The sequence below is a fragment of the Periplaneta americana genome, chromosome 9, assembly GCF_040183065.1.
Source record: "Periplaneta americana isolate PAMFEO1 chromosome 9, P.americana_PAMFEO1_priV1, whole genome shotgun sequence".
Lineage (NCBI taxonomy): Eukaryota > Metazoa > Arthropoda > Insecta > Blattodea > Blattidae > Periplaneta > Periplaneta americana.
In genome coordinates, this window is record NC_091125.1 from 68,914,890 (window position 1) to 68,933,541 (window position 18,652).

At 36.3% G+C, this 18,652-nt stretch overlaps 1 protein-coding gene across 1 annotated transcript in view; it reads right to left on the bottom strand.

Annotated features, from left to right (window-relative positions):
- The window catches only part of LOC138706053 (potassium voltage-gated channel subfamily KQT member 1-like), a 901,236-nt gene extending 883,728 nt beyond the window's left edge, over window positions 1-17,508 (bottom strand). Inside the window, exon 1 of the mRNA XM_069834959.1 lies at window positions 17,258-17,508. The gene's annotated coding sequence lies outside the window, so the exon portion shown is untranslated. The remainder of the gene's footprint in view (window positions 1-17,257) is intronic.
- Between the last annotated feature and the right edge of the window lie 1,144 nt (window positions 17,509-18,652).

Here is an 18,652-nt window from a genome sequence, read left to right on the forward strand (position 1 = left end):
AAAAAATAATTGATTAATTTCGTGTTTTTAAAGTGTTTACTTGAGAAACATAAATAAAAAAGAAACATTTCACAATACTCACAGATGATGATGATAAGATATGAAGTGCTGTATTGTTGTAGTCACCTCAAGTTATAGAAATATCAAAGTACGTTCTTCGAGTACTGATCACTAATCAAGATAAAATGTGTCTACGGCTAAACCAAACTAGAAATGTGAAGTCTTCAAACAAATATGTACGTTTTTAGTCTGTCATTTAATGACGCTGAATCAACTACTAGTTTACTTTGTGTCGATGGACATGGTGATAGCGAAGTGATATTTGGCGAGTTGAGGTCGAGGGTTCGCCTAACGCTTGTGGAAAACCTCGGGAAAACTCCAATCAAGTAATGAGCTCAAGCGGAAATCGAATCCACGCCCGAGCAACTCCGGATCAGCAGACAAACTCGCCAGCTAACTAAGCTTCGCCGGTAGCTAACGAATATAAAAGTCTGCAAAGAATACAAGGAAGAAAACTTAATATGTTATGAAATTCCCTCAATTATTATTTTATAACAAACTAAGCGATAACCGGAGAAAGATATATTAACGCACTCTGGCAGAAGTGAGATTTCTTAAATCAGTAAAATAATGCAGTATTATTGCTTATACATAACTAAAGACCGTTTTCTTATAAGTCCAACAACACTGGAATGAGTATAAGTGTGCACGGGGTTAGTACATTACGTCACGTGTCCTTCATTAGACACCCTGCTCACAAACACAAGTAACGCGCATTACTAGGTCACTTTAAAACAGGTTCCTTACTCCTAAACAAGTACAGTATGTTTCAGTTTAGCCATGTTTATGATATTATGCACTACTAGTTGAAATAAAGTTGCTAAAACAAGTGCGAAAGTACGGGAGTGAGTAGGGAATTTCAGAAGACAGTATGTCTGTGTAAGTGGCGACATTATTGTGTATAATTTATGTAAGACTAACATAATCTGTTGTAAAATATGGCATTTACATCAACACTGTCATTTAAAAAATATATAAACTATTTGAAATTGATAGAAAGAAATTAGTCTGAGATCTACCTTCAACTAGTAATTCAGTGTCAGCGGGCGAATTTAGCAGAGATCTATATGAAATGTGATGAGGCCAACATTCAACAAAGTTGAGGACAAGCACTTTAAAAATGTTTTTGGAAATTACAATTATACATAAGTGCAATACCTGTGTTATAATAGTACTGGTATTTTAAGTTAAATTTTACAGCAAAAATTATTGTAACATAGGCTTAAACATTTCATTCAGGGCAATGTTACAGTTGTACCGGAGTTTTAAGTTGAAATTTTACAACAAAGATTATCGTAATATAGACTTAAACATTGCATTAAGAGCGGTACCTATGTAACAGTAACATTTTTAGTTAAAATTTTACATCAAAGATTACAATTATTGTAATATAGACTTAAACATGTTGTCAAAGAGTCACGTCTCTGATATAGTAACATTTTCAGTTAAAATTTTACATCAAAGATTGTTGTAATATAGGCTTAAGCATTACATTAGGAGTAGTGCCTGTGAAACAGTAACTTTTAATTTAAAAATTCATAGCAAAGACTACGTTTATTCTTTTGTAATACACAACACAGCCCTACTCTTGAAATCATTTTGTGTGTGTACTGGGGTTGTCCTTGATGCGCAAATCATCTGTTTACAATTGACATTGTACATCACCACGTCACTAATTTTCGTCAAGTCATTTGGCTCATTGCATAAACTCTGTACTCACTTAACTTCAAACAGTAGCAGCTAAGATTCCGGTCTCTGTACATAACATAACGATATAAAAGTATGAAAAAGTATGACTACACGTCAAAAATCAATGGTTGCTGAACACATGTTGAATGTTCATAAAATTCAAAACGAAGAATTTACAAAAAATCAAAGCATAAATTATGTTCTGCAGATATGTACAGTATGTATGTATGTATTTATGTCTGTATGTATGTATGTATGTACGTATGTATGTACGTATGTATTTATTAACACTACAATTGGGTATATACCCGGTGATATATAATATACAATAATACCATTACAATTATACAATAATTACAGCAAAAAAAAATAAAATAAATTAAAATAAACCTAAATTTATTTCTAACTATAAATAAATAGATGCAATAAACCTAGTACTATAAATAAAAACTATTCTATAATAACGCCTACAATAAACAAATGTAAAACTAACTTATAAGTGGCAAAAAAACCGGACCGACCTTTGTATCTGATTTCAGAGCCTTGTTCACTCCAGAGCACGATAGACTGGTAACTAAGACTTTCGTGGTTCGAATCCTCCCTGGGAAGGAAACTTTTTTTTTGTTCCTTACTCAAATGTATTCCCAATACTTTTCGTTTGCTGGTAAAATTCATGTTCTGGGAATAATAAGTTAATTAAGTAGTAAAATATCGCTGCAATCGAAAAGTATTGGGAATAAATTTGAATAAGGAACAAAAAAAATTTTCCTTCCCAGGCAGGATTCGAACCACGAAAGTCTTAGTTACCAGTCTATCATGCTCTGGAGTGAACAAGGCTATGAAATCAGCTACAAGGGTCGGTCCGGTTTTTTTTTTTTTTGCCACAACTGTACTTTCACTTCTCTGTCAGGAATCGAAGCTGTGTCCGCTATATTTATAACTATAAACGCTATCTATTGAGCTAAATGGAAAATACAATAGAGCATTTGACAAATACATTACTAAGTTACTGGTAAAATTATTACAAACGGAGAGGATGACATGTTTGAAAAGAAAATTTATTCATTTCTGAGTCAATTGTCGAGAAAAGAAAATAATGAAGTTCAAAGCGACTATTCAAGTCATGCTGGTTTGACATCTACAAGACAGTAGAATAAAACATTGTGAATGTCTAGTTGATAATAAAGCAATAGTTCCGTGAGCAAGTCATGCAATCAACGGCGTGGAGGTATATCGTTTTAATTGTTCCTCAATAATTCTTTGAATTCGATGTGTTCACTCGTCAAGTAATTAATAAAGCGGATCTCAAATTTTTATGGCCATAAATCCACCTCAATGGATTTTAAAGCTGTTTTAAGGAACCACTAGACAATGGAAAGTATGTTAAAGCTATGAAGATCATCAATTTTGATAGAAAGCTTTTTGTTTGGAAATGTCATCTTTGTTAATATTGCAACTTATTATTAAATATTACAATTATTTTAAAATCATGACTTTATTATTATGTTTTTAACTATACTATTGACTTAAGAATAGGTGCAGCATTATATAGAGTTCCTATAAGTAAACTTTGAAGTTCAGGCACATTTACGCTGAAGATTAGTAGGTTATTTTACGACACTTTATCAACATCGTAGGTTATTTAGAGTCTGAATGAGATGAAGGTTATAATGACGGTAAAAATGAGTCCGGGGTCGAGCACAGAAAGTTACCCAGCATTTGCCCATATTGGGTTGAGGAAAAACCACGGAAAAACCTGAACCAGGTAACTTTCCCCGAACGGGAATCGAACCCGTCCTGTTGGTTCCGCAGCCAGACGCGCTAACCGTTACTCCACAGGTGTAGACACTCTGAAGTTAAATACACACAACATAATACAATATTTACAAAGCAGCTGACAAGGTGCCCCCCCCTCATACACACATCATGACAGTTGGAAGGAGCAATACAGGTCGAGCAAGTAAAAATGAAATGTTCATCTGAGGGACAAACGTAAATATTACGTTGTTCAGAATACATTGTATTATCGTCTCTAGGGTGTAGGAACGTAATATTTTTCTTAGGTCTATAAACAGTTATACAGAGCATTACTATAGTATTTACAGAGGTATTATTATTATTATTATTATTATTATTATTATTATTATTATTATTATTATTATAGGCTACTTTATTATTAGAATATCAGCACATATAACATTGGTAACTGTAGGCCTACATATATAACAAAATAAGGAAAAGAAGCGAAATAAATACAGTAATTATTATAAAACATACTGTCACAGAAATAGACTTGTCTGAAAATAATAAGATTATTATAAAAGAAACAATATTTAGGTAAAACATTTAGAAAACAATATGTTCTATTCAATATAAACCTAACCCCAGTATGAATAAAATTCATTACCGGTACTAAGAAACGAAGATAATATTATACTTAAAATGAAAATAACTGGAGTATTCTATTTAGTAAGAATTTAATATTAGTAAGAAGTCAAAATGAAAGTTTTGTGTGTTAACTTGATAAGGTAATAGAGTAAACTGAGAATCAACTGAATTAAAATGAAGTACCGTATCACAAATTAACAAGATACTTATTTAAAATATACTGTGTATTAAATATAATATATTATACCAATTTAAATTGCGTATTCTAAATATTTTCTATTCCTACTTTGGATTTTATACGTTATAATTTTTAAATATAGATACCGGTACTTCAGAATCATGTCATTATAAATTTTTGGTCCATGATTAAGGCTGTATTTTTTGCCAACAGTTGTGATTCATTTTGCCATTTCAAATAAGATTACTTGTTTCTATTTGTAGGGTTTTCTTTTTGAGGAAGATATTTAATAATGTATATTTAAAAATTGTGTTCCAATTGAACTTGGTTTTCGACATCGCAATGACTTCATGTAGTCCAACTGTCCCAGCTTCAGTGCAAGTACGTATGAAATCTCCAACCAGAACGGAAAAAAATAAACAAGCGCAAGCCTCTTCGCTTACCTCCATCCAACACTCCGCTATTAGTTACCCAGTACTGTATCTCCCCGGCCAGTTCCTGAACTTCGAAGTCTATTTATAAGTTACGAAAAATTTGAAAGTCTTTAACTTTGTTACTTTGTTAAGAAGTTTGATGATAAAAAATAATAAAGATCTGTTCATAAAATAATAGAATTCATTCAGGTATAAACCAATTTTAAAACATTCAGACATAGTCGCCGTTTTTCTTCTCTATCATTAGTAGCCTCTATTCAAGAGAATGAACAGCATTCAGAATAAATCTTGCGGAATATCTTCAATTTTTTTTTACAAACTTCCACAACTTTGTGAAGGAAAAAAGGTTATTTTCTAGTATGAAATAAAGAAAATCACTGAAGCATATCTTGAATTTCTGTTTATTTATTTTATTTTCCATATCAATAATAGTTTAGCGACTTAAACAGAATTTTCATTGAAAATAAAATATTTTTTCCTGATCTTTAAATAACTCTATTAAGTTACATTATTATTTATTACAGTAACACAATCGAGAACTTCGGGAACCACTGTTAATCTCCGTGAGATCCAAAAGTGGATAGTAATCTGTATTTATATTTGTATATTGTCGTTGATGGAAAAGTTCGGTTTTGTACTGATCAAGTCACGATAGTTCACCGTCTAGCATTGGTTAAAAAAAAAAGTCAAAATTCTTGGGGTAGTCTTACATCAAATCATCGATATGAAAATCCTCAGAAGGCCACCGGCGTAGCTCAGTCGGCTAAAGCGGTTGCCTACCGATCCGGAGTTGCGCTCGGACGCGGGTTCGATTTTCGCTTGGGCTGATTACCTGGTTGGGTTTTTTCCGAGATTTTCCCCTACCGTAAGGTAAATATCAGGTAATCTATGGCGAATCCACAGCCTCATCTCGCCAAATACCATCTCGCTACTACTAATGCCATCGATGCTAAATAACCTAGTAGTTAATACAGCGTTATTAAATAACCAACTATATATATATATATCCTCAGAAAATAGAAAAGGTATGCAGGAAGAAAAACACAGAAGAAAATATATTACTATTATATTATGAATATTCCGCAATTATTACTTGGTAAAGAAATAAACGTTACGCGGAGAAAGCTAAATTAACGAATTGTGGCTGAAGTGAGATTTATTAGATCAATATAACGTTGGAGTATTATCGTTAATATAAGACATTACGATGTAAGACTACATCTATAGGTAAGGGAGTCAATGTCTGCTGAATAAATGTGGAGTGTTCATAAAATCCAAAATTTGAAGTTTAAAAATTAATTGCATAAATATACTCCACCGCGTTGTACATAAACATTACATATACTCTTTATCATAAGCTGTATATTGAAATTATGCAGCTGAAAACACATGATGGAAGCTTTCTCAGTTCTATTCAAATCACACTGCGGAAGTGATAATGTTCAATGTTTGCTAATTATTTGTTTCATATTCAATGCACGGCGTTATCTCTATAAATCTTTTCATTTAAGCAACTTCACAGAAAGGACTTCGAGATAAATCGGGCACTTGGTGGCTGAATATATTTAGAATTCTTCTAAAACAAATATTTTCGTTCATAGAATTCTAAAAATGTCACAAACTCTTTAACTGTGTCTTTGCAGCATCATGTAGGCCTACTGTACGTTAAATAAGAAGGTTTCTAAAAAACTTGGACATCATACAGCAAATTAAACTTTAAAGTTTTCATAATTAAACGGTATCTAGTGTAAAGATCGAAAATTTCCTTTAGCCCGAATTCATGTTTTCAGACTATACACTTTTGTTCTCTTTCGTCACTGCAGGCGTTATACTGAGCGAGCATTCTCCAGTCGGTAATGTTTCATGTTCGGAGGAAATAACGTCGAACAAAGTAGTAATTATTGAAAGTGCAGCGTGTGCAAATTTAGAAACAAAATTATGGAAAATTAAATCAAGAAAACAGACACAACCTTTGAAATTCAGACGATACATACGTTGGGAACGATGTGTTATCACTATCAGACTTAAAATCAGATAGGTCTATTGAAACAGGGCGAATTCGTTCGAGTCAGAGAACATCTTTACTGGATGCTTGTAATCAGCGACGCAGAACAAACGCGAACATCTTTTGATGTTCTGTACCGATTCTCCCGGAACCTCTGCCGAACGAATATGTTCCTTCGCCTTCGTTCGCTTTCGTTTTGCTGTTCAAGTAGAGTACGTTCATATTCGTTATGTTTCGTTCATTGTGTGTAAACGCGGCTTTAAATAAAGACATGTTTCATTTACTATAAACATAATATCTACATTCGCTATATTACACTGCGTAACAAATGCGTTCTACAGCATCTGGTGGCTTAGTTCCTGAACGACCTTTATTCTAGGAACACGAAACTTTTTGAGTCTCGTAGCTTCCTATACTGGTCCAACTGATGCTTCAATATTCGATGCGACAAACTCTGCACAGTTTTGAATTGATATATTAAGATATGCTTATTATCTATAGTGAGCAGTTTGGACCTCCCACTTCAGAGCTATTGTGTAAAGAACAGTTAACTTGAAGTTGATATAGGCCTATCAGCCATATTGTCCCTAGTTGGTGCCGAATATCAGGGAACAACGTATCAGCTGACACAGTCCTGTCTTTTTCAAAATTAATGGTACACTGGATTCCATACCGTATCGTTCTTTAGTCCGTATTCCACCCCCAATCTTACCGTGCACATGTGGCTGACTAGTCTGTCCGGTTTTCAGAGCTGTTTATGCTAGAGTAATACAGGGACATCATTTTATTTCTACTTCAATTTTTATTGTACCCGAGTTTTTTAATGTACTTCACTCCCACCCCTTCTACTAATGAAGTTCAACCGTCCTCCACACAGATCAAAGACCGCATATACAGTCATAGTAGCCTTACGGTCATAGTAAACAGTACGTTCCAAAAATATGTTCGCGTTTGCCAGTGACGAAAGAGCTTTCAATATTGAATCATTTTCCATTTGCCTACGTCGCATCCCGGTTTCCCCCACCTGCTTCTATTCGCCTCTCTGTAAATGCTAGTGGCTGTGCTGTCTTAGCTCTTTTCTGAGAACATTAATTTATGTTAGGAATTGGACGTCTACGTAATATTATACCCATACAATTGTTTAAAATAACTTATTTATAAAAGGGCCTCATTAAGTAATTAACTGTCATGTGATTTCATCCCTTTCTACGACGCTGCGACGTAACCACTTGAACGGACAGTAGATAGCATGTCTAAGTAATTTTATCTTTTCGGATCGGGCAGAAGTGAAGATTGAATTTACAGTAAGTAAGGTCTCTTTTATAGAGTAAGTACAGAATTATTTCAACATGAGTTACTGATACGAAGTACGATCCTGGTAATTGGAATTACGTGCAATAGTCTATAGTGCGATAATATGCACATTAGAACTGAAGCCTGTATCGAAATGAACGGTCACCATTTTCAAAAATATGTTTAAATATCCATATTATGATTATTTTTCAATATAACTTCATTCTCCATATTATATGTTAATGTGCTGTAGACAGTATAATATACACTGCATAATGAATACGTCCGCATGGAAAGCTCAGTTCGTGAGTAAAAACACTCATTGTTAATACAGTACTGTATTTTGATTAAACAAAATCCTAATGAAAATTATCAAACTCAAAATCGCGATATTTCCTAGTTTACGTAAATGGATGAACTACTTTTCTTCCCTCCTATACCTCGTAAAGTGATTTGTTTGTATATTACGCCAGTATCATCGAACTCCAGTCGTGGAAGGGGGTAGCAAACGTTGTTTCCGGTTCTTAATCGTTGATCCAAAGGTATAGCCAGGTTAATATTAGAAATGTTAGTAAAAATAAAATGATGTCCCTGTAGTTACACAATTGGAACTGGTTTGCGATGTATGACAAAATTTCAGAGGTGCAACGACACGCCACAGCTCACAGGAATGGCTGTATGCCTTGTATAGATGCTTACTGGCATAACAGTGGAAGGAAAGTGAAGTAGCATACTGACTGTAAACATATTTAAAAATGTGACGGCATTAATGGAATTAATTGTACATAGTGTAATGCTCGCGAATTTTCTCCAGCCAAAAGTCATGTGGTCCGAGACTTATACACTTAAATGAGGCTGTTTCATTTACGATAACGATCTATTAATATTTGCCATAATACAGTGAGATCAAGAATAGGAAAAGGAATTGGTTGGGTCACTGGCTAAGAAGAAGCTGCCTACTGAAGGATGTGCTGGAATGAATAGTGAACGGAAGAAAAATTCGGGGTAGAAGAAGATATCAGATCATAGACGACATTAAGATATATGGATCATATGAAGAAACGAAAAGGAAGGCAGAAAATAGGAAAGATTGGAGAAAGCTGGGTTTGCAATGAAAGACCTGCCCTTGGGCAGAACACTAAATGGATGAATGATATTACAGTGAATGAAATTTCGAAGCCACCTGTAGTAACAAACGCGCTCCGGAGCATCTGGTCGCTTTAGTTCCTGAACGATCTTTACTAAAAAGTCACATAATTTTAAATGTTTGTAGTTTCCTATACTGGTCCAAGCGAGACTTCAATGTGATGTGACAAATGCTGCATAGATTTCAATGGATATATTAAGATTCGCTGTCCGATATCCTTAAAATATCTGTAGTGAGTAGTGGCGTAACGTGACAAAAAGTATAGGTAGACGCAAAATATCTCAATCATTCGGAGAATAAGAGTAAAGTAAGCTCTTTTTCTCATGCACTAGCTACTTGTTTAAATTATTGCATATCTAATAAAGCATTTTCTTGTAAATCATCTCCGTTCGGCGTAACTTATCTCGGAAAATGGTGTCCTGGAGCAGTGTTCTCGTACAGTTTGCTTGAATCCCATTAAGATGTCCTGCTATTACTGTGGTCCCGTCATATTGTAGGACTGTAGGTCTGGCACACTATTTTACTATCAATTTTATAAGGATTCCTTAAAAACTAAAATTCTATGTGATGCCAAACGTTGCGCACTTTTATCCTTGAATATACTGGGTGAACAGTATATAGCAGAACAGGTTTCACGGCTCGCGCGGCCTTGAGCCACCTACCTCTGCGCGCATAGCCGGCCGGCCGTGAAACCTGTTCTGCTCTATACTGTTCACTCAGTATATAAAAAAAATTCTATAATACGCGATTCATACACATATCGCTCAATATTGTATTTAACTATGCTCTGACAGACATCTGTAGTTTCATCTGCTTGACTAGCCAGTCATGAATCCAGTTAATGCACGCTCTCCAGCTACTGTATCTTTTCCCTTACAGCATAGTGACAGACTGGATCAAATCGTTCTGAATATCTGGAAATGTGCCTTTAAAACCAGAACTGCTTTCAAGTCGGTCTTTCATGGAGACTTTCTTCTATTGTAATCACCAATAAGTCTAGGGTTTCTAAATAATTGTATTTATTTACTGATTCTTGAGCTTCTTGATTTCCTCTAAAGGCTAATTTATTCTTGCCGTCAAGGTGTCATGGTACATCAACAATGCGATTAACTATTCGTCTATTCTGTGTCACATTTTCATTAGCCTATGTCTAACAGCTTCTAAGCGTGATCTTTTCGCCAGTGTTATTGTTTTTTTTCCAACGTAGGAAATATTTCTTCATTTTTAATATGTTTTTCTCCCTGCATACTTTATAGTTCATAAGTTTTTTTTTTTTTTTTTTTTTTTTTTTACTGCAGAAATATCAGTACGACTCCAAGGTTCTTTACTTGCTCAGAATCACATAGTCACCTTCGCATTTTCTAGTTACATTTCCGTCTTTTTGGGACAAATTTAATTGAGGATTGTCTGTTTATTTTTGACTTTAAGTTGTCAAAAGTTCATGCCGATCATCACCTGATTTCTTTCCATGCTAGAGATTATTAAAAGCTACAACACAACACTCACGGGAAGGAAACACTGTCGTATCGCTGCGCTGTATATAAACCGGAATAGACATGTCTAACCACCTAGCACCTGAAGTGCAGCCAGAGCGGTTACTCAGGTGCAGCTACGAGAGAATGACGCAGACTGGAGAGACAGATCGTGTTCTGTCTATTCCCACATGCAATATCCACCATGGCTGCAGGAAGCTTATTTTTGAAGCGCCTAAAATAGATTACGCGTAACTTTATCAGACATTAAAAGAAATCTGTTTAGGAATTTTAAAAGAACATAAGTTAATATAATAAAATTAGAATAGATACCGATACTATGAATTAGCCTATTTCGTGACTTTTGGATAGACGTATCTCCCCTGTCTCCCCTGACGCTACACCACTAATAGTGAGCAGTTTTGGCCTCCCATTTTGAGGTCCATCAAGAAAAGAATAGATGTGAAATCGACGTAACAAAAACACTCTGTCCCTCCTTGCTGTCCCTGGTTGGTGCTGAATATTAGAATCGTTGTATCAGTTGATAAAGTCTTGTCTTTGCTTGGCTGAAGTATAGAACCATTAATTTATCTAACACAACTGCACATAGGACAATATAAATTAACACAAATGAGGAGCTTGGTATCAAAATTGGACTACTCCACTTTTGCTTTTTTTACAGGAGAGGCGAAAAACTAGATAATTTGGAAACCAATGTCACCTTATACGTACATTTTTTGAAACATTCTCATGGAACATAGAAACATTTTTCAGTCTCAAAATGTAATTAAAATTAATATTCAGGTCGCAATTTAAGTTTAAAAGTGGAGTTGTCCATCTCTGAAACTAAGCCTTGGAGTTGTCTGTTTTTGAAATCAAATAAAGCCATATTTAAAGTGGAGTTGTCTATTTTTGAAACCAAACGAAGCCATATTTAAAGTGAAATCTACTTTTGAATCTAAGTCTCGTCTAACTCAGTTTCAAAGCAAATTTACGTAAAACAATACTTATTCATCCACAAACCGATTATGTAGACAATCAGCCATGTTGGATTTGCAATGCTGATGGGAAAAGGTGGTACGAATGTGGGCTTCTCATTGGATACTGAAGAAATTGTCCTAATTTGAAACTAAGCCACAGTGGAGGAGTTGTCTACAATTTGATTCTAAAGCGCACAACTAAGTGTTATTTTCGCTCTGTTCTATCCGTTTTTTATCCTAAACAGTTCCAGAATCGCATTCAGGATACAAAATTTTATAAGAAACAATCGATATCTCGAAATCGCAAAAAATGGAGTTGTCTAACTTTGATACTATGCTCCTCAAATAATTATTAGCTCAAAACTCTGACTAAGAAGACTTTTACAGGCCATATGCCGCGTAAACAACAATTCAACCAACATTTAAAAGAGAGAATACTTTTATGGACATTGAAATATAAATTAAAGGCAAGAACCCAGATCGGAAGAGCCAGTAAGTGATGATCCGAAATGAACAGGTTACGATGGTGGTGGTAGTAGCGGTGGTGTTAGCGATGGTTATTCAAGATTTGTCTTTGGCAGAAAGGACTAGACGCGGAATACTAATAACATCGAATTCACGAGCTCTAATGTTCGATCTGTGAACTTTTGCTTTCCATGTTGAAATTAATCGTATTTGCAGCACAAAAAACAGTTAAAATGAAATTCACATCTGTTCACAAACAGGCTATGAATCGGAGGATTCTTTTGTAATGTTTAGAGAAAACGCATAAGGTGGCTTAAGACGAAAATAATACACAAGACATAAATTGTTTATCTCTATTGTCTACTACGTTTCGTGTTTAGGAGGTTGCTTTACATACGTGATTGGCGCTACAAAGGCGCGTTTGTTAAATAATTGCGTATTCTGTACTAAAATGGCACATGATGAATTGGATTAAAATTTGCCTAAAAAGAATGATTTTTGTAATATCATGTTTAAAATATCAGGATTTATGGAGAATAAAGATATGTTTGGTTTACTCACTAGAATAGGTCGAAAAATATGAAAAAGTGACGATGCATTACAACCTCTATGTCACTTAGCAATCCCCTCACTTAACCCATTCTAAACTTGTCACAGTTCTCTGCCTACTGTTACTTAGATATCCCCTCATCTAACCTAAATTTATCACAGTCTTCTAACTCTTGTCACTTAGCTATCACCTCACCTAACCCACACAACCTTGTCACAGTCCTCTGTCACTTATCTATTACCTCAACTAACCCACACTAACCTTGCCTCAATCCTCTGTCTCCTGTCACTTATCTATCCCCTCATCTAACCCATACTAACTTCGTCACAAACCTCTGCATCCTGTCACTTAGCTATCACCTCACCTAATCCACAATAATCTCGTCACAGTCCTTTACATCCTGTCACTTATCTATCTCCTCAACTAACCCACTTCAAACTTGTCGTAGTCCTCTGCCTCCTATCACTTAGCTATTCCCTCACCTAAACCACACTAATTTTGTCAGAGTTCTCTGCCTCCTGTCACTTATCATCTCACCTAACCCACATTAATTTCGTCACAGTCCTCCGCCTCCTGTCACTTATCTGTCATCTCACCCAATCCACATTAATCTTGTCACAGTCCTCTACCGCCTGTCACTTATCTATCCCCTCAACTAATCCACTTCAAACTTGTCGTAGTCCTCTGCCTCCTATCACTTAGCTATTCCCTCACCTAACCCAAACTAATCTCGCTACAGTCCTCTGTCTCCTGTCACTTATCTATCATCTCACCTAACCCACACTAGTTTCGTCACAGTCCTCTGCCTCCTGTCACTTATCTCACCTAACCCACACTAATTTTGTCACATTCCTCCGCCTCCTGTCACTTATCTATCATCTCACCTAACCCAAACTAATCTCGTCACAGTCCTCTGTCTCCTGTCACTTATCTATCATCTCACCTAACCCACACTATTTTCGTCACAGTCCTCTGCCTCCTGTCACTTATCATCTCACCTAACCCACACTAATTTTGTCACAGTCCTCCGCCTCCTGTCGCTTATCTATCATCTCACCTAATCCACACTAATCTTGTCACAGTCCTCTACCGCCGTCACTTATCTATCCCCTCAACTAATCCACTTCAAACTTGATATAGTTCTCTACCTCCTATCACTTAGCTATTCCCTCACCTAACCCAAACTAATCTCGTCACAGTCCTCTACCGCCGTCACTTAGCTATCCCCTAAAACTAACCCACTTCAAACTTGTCATAGTCCTCTGCCTCCTGTCACTTATCATCTCACCTAACCCACACTAATTTCGTCACAGTCCTCCGCCTCCTGACACTTATCTATCATCTCACCTAATCCAAACTAATCTCGTCACAGTCCTCTACCACCTGTCACTTACCTATCCCCTCAACTAACCCACTTCAAACTTGTCACAGACCTCTGCCTCCTATCCCTCATCTAATCCATACTAATCTCGTCACGGTCCTCTGCCCCCTGTCACTTATCTATCATCTCACACTAATCTTGTCACAGTCCTTCACCTGCCGTCACTTACCTATCCCCTCAACTAACCCACTTCAATCTTGCCATAGTCCTCAGCCTCCTCTCACTTATCTATCACCTTGTCTAATGCAATCTAACTTTGTCACAGTCCTCTGCCTCCTGTGTCTGTAACTCAAAATTTGTCAGTCTTCGACCTCCTGACGCTTATTTATTACCTCATTCAATCTATTCAAACTTTGTCACAGTCCTAGCCGTCTGTTACTTAGCTATTGGCGCATGTGACTATGTCGTGCAGAATAGCCAAATAATTTATTAAGCAAACGAAAGTGAAAATGTCACTGTACACATCAATGAAGCACACGAGTCGGGGGAAGTAGATTTCCAGGTTTTCTTGAACTCGGGACTACAAAATGATATATATTATGAACACTACATTCCAACTGTCTCGTCCCTTGAAAAGACCCAATGCCAAATTTATATAGAAGGCTGGACTGACCTCGAAGCCGTTCTGGAAGTTACAATGAAATCAATTTCACCTGTTCCAATTCGTGTTTGCCACTCTATCGGAAGTTAACATATGCTCCGTTTCTTCTACTGTCGCAATAAATTCATGCACAACACACGCAATTTTATTACAAGAATTGCACTGTAATATTGACAAAAACATCGCGCATAATTCAGACATTGTATTAAGGCGAAACATGTTGCTTACTTCACTGTCATCATTTCCAATACACGAGAAAGATGTCCACGCGTGAGTTCTCTACTGCTTTCAAATGTAGAATAGATAGCAATACATGTAGGCCTATAAAGCTGAGAGAAGAATCCATAATTTCCGCAATGTAGCAGATGTCGCTTATCAATTACGACGTGACAGTTATTACCCGGCATCGAGTACGTCTTGATTAAACATAACGTACCCATAAAATCAATTAAAAGTAAGACACTTCCCAATGGATCAAGTTGCCTAAATGAATCCCTGAAATTTTTGCCAAAACCTAGTAGCAAATACAGAATACTCCGTAACAGTAGTTACTTTAGAACAGTGGTGGTGGTGGTGGTGGTGGTGATGGTGGTGGTGGTGGTGGTCGTAGTAGTAGTAGTAGCAGTAGTATTACCGGTAGCGGTGATGGTGGTAATAGCAGCAGTGGTTCTTTTTTAACTTATTGGTTTTTTAAGACGCTTTATCAACTGGTAGGGTTATTTAGCGTCTGAATGAGATGGTGATAATGCCAGCGAAATGAATCCAGGGCCAGCGCCGAAAGTTAAGCAGAATTTGCTCTGAATGGTTTGAGGGGAAACTCCAGATAAAACCTCAACCAGGTAACTTGTCCCAACCAGGATTTGAACCCGGGCCCGCTTGTTTCACGGTCAGGTATGCTAACCGTTACTCCACAACGGTGGACTGCAGTAGTGATAGTAGTAGTAACAGTAAATTTATCCCCATTACAGGCCACGAGGTTCATAGGGCAGATGGAGGTTAAAGCTCCCATTTTTGCAGACACACGGGGTACTAGTATATACTCGTAGTAGGTTTCAGTCTTACGTGCTTGCCACATCTACCCCCAAAAGAAAGACCCTGTGGTACTTATTTCTGTTAGAGGCTGAGTGGAACCAGGACCACAGTGCGGCCGGAGGGATTAAATCATTGGAGAAAATCCATGATCCTATCGGGAATCGAACCCACGACCTACTAGTTTGCAACGCAACTCAACCGAGCCGCTACCGCGCCCCTTCTACGGTAGCTATTATAGTAATAATAGTACTAATAATCTTAATGGTAGCAATGTTATAGTAGTAGCTATCTTAGAAGTAGCAATAGTAAGTGGTAGCAATACCAGTAGTAATAGAGTATCAATAATACGTTACTAGTAGCATCGATATGGTGGTGATATTAGTGGAAATTTTAGTAATAATATTTGTAATAGTAGCAGCAGAGGTGGGAGTCATAATGATAGTGGTAGTAATAATATAACACTGGTATTGATTGTGTTAGTAGTGACAATAATAACAATAGTAAAATAATAACTAATATATTGTAATTTACGGTGTTATTTCTTCATCGGGGTAGTTTGTCACTTCCATCCGGAGGTTAGGGAAGGTTAAATGAGGGGATAGTGACCAGGTCGTTAGCCTTTCATCCAACCTTACCTAATCTAAGGTCACTAGTCCCTCATCTAACCCTACCTAACCTCCGACTGACAGTGATAAATTAGCATGGCGAGTGCATTATCGGAAGGTACCTAATTAATTTCATGATAATTGCTATCAATGTAGCAGAAACTAATGGAAACAAGTTAATTTTATGTCATCGCTTTAACTAACTCTGGGGTGTATTTAGACTGTAATTTAACCCTTCCCAATGCTAATATTTAAATTAACGACAAAATAACAAAGAAATAGAACAAGAAGAGATAGGAGAAGGCTGAGGGAGAAAATAAGACAAGAGGAGGAGAAAAAGAAAAACAAGAAGTGAAGAATCTGAAGAAGAAAAATAAAAGTAATTTACAAACCCCAAATCAATCACAATAATAGACATTTTTTCGTTCGCTCCACTGACATACGCTATGTATGACAACTCACGTAGTTCTTTTTAGCAAGATGAAGAACATGTAGCCTATTTTTTTATTGCACTTACAACACTTATTTTATGAATAATTTTACCTTGTGTGATTTACTGTATGTGGCTTTTAATAATTACTGTTGTCGAAAATAAAATTATTGATACTGTAACGCTTATTATTATTATTATTATTATTATTATTATTATTATTATTATTATTATTATTATTATAATACCATCGTTACTACTTTACGCTAACGCGGAAACATTTTATAAAATCCTAACAGCAAAAACCACTACATATGTAACGAAATGAGACCGACGGGATAATTAATCAATGAAAATTCTTCACTATGATGTTGACTCTGGGATAAAGCGAGAATATTAATTACAGAATAAAATGGAAAAACCTGCAAGAAAAATAATAATTCAATTCGTAACACGATACAAGAAAACATTACACCATGGCATTACACCAGTGTAAATCGCAAAACTCATGTGTTAAAAAAAAAAATATGGAATTTACAACACTTACTCACTAGCCACCTGCGGCAACAATAGCACACACACGAGCGTCGGGGGTAGGAACCACCTGACTTAAAATGTCAATGCTTAGATGTATCGACAGAGTGAATTAACCACCGGCGCACGTGTTACTTGACGATCATTTAGCAACACGGAGTGTTGACTGTCATTTCCCTATTCACTGTCATTGAATTACTCATATTGTCATGGCGACGCACAGACGAATGTCAACTGTTCGCAACTTGTCCACGCGCCGTTTACTATATCGGAGACGTGACAGCGACTGACAGTAAACTCTAGAGGAGAACACAACTGCCGCCCCCCCCTGCCACCAGCGCCTCCTCGTGACTAGCCGCTGTACTACCAGTACGTGCACACCCACGCCACGGACTGTTGCGGAACTAGTGGATACTTATGTAAAGTTTCACACGAGTCTCAAAATACCTTGACGGAATCGATCGATTGATTTTAAGTTTTTTAGAGAACTGGAACTTCTCCAAGGTCGACCATCGACGCAAATGATAGCAGAAAGAGAAAGAGGGAACTTTCTGGGGTCGCACCCGCGATCTTTCAGTTATCACGTCCATATGTAGTTTCTCGTCAAAGGGATAGGTATTCGATTCCCAGAGTTTCTTCGATATTTGTGTTGGAAAAACATTTTCAGAAAAGTTTAAAACCGGCCGCGATGTACCTACCCACTAAGGGTACGTACACGTTGGAGCGACGATAAACGATAAAAAGAAGCAGCGATGCTATATCTGAGAGAATTGAACCATGTACTGTCATTGAGGTGTGCATATTGGAGTAACGATAAAAGCGAAGATAAACGATAAAAGCGAGAAAATGAAAAGTTCCATTTTCTTCGCTCTTGTCGTTCATATGATCTCTGATTAAGATAATATTAATCTGTATAATTACCGGTGGTTATCAATATATCCGAATATTAATCGATTTATTATTATTTCAGCATATTAAATTAATTATTGTAGATATTGGCAAATTGATCAGTTGTGTATTTATTCGTTATATGTTATGTGATCACAAGAACCAATCACAACACAACGAATTTATACAATTTTTGGGATGAGAAACGGGTTTAATTTCGTACGTATTTAAGTTATATTAACCTTGAACTTAGCAGCTGACATTTCCTATATATCTTATTTCATTAAGTGAATGCATAGAATATCTTCTACTGATAAATCAAATGTTCGCTTCTCGCGTCCTCGTTGCTCCGATATGAACACTTGATTCTTTGATAATACCAAAGCATCGCTAGCTCATTTCTTTTATCGTTTATCGTTGCTCCAACGTGTACGTACCCTAACAGACCAACTCGTGCGCGCAAATATCTCAATTTTTTTTTCAAAATGTCTGTTAGTCTACTGTTACGTATCTCCATTCA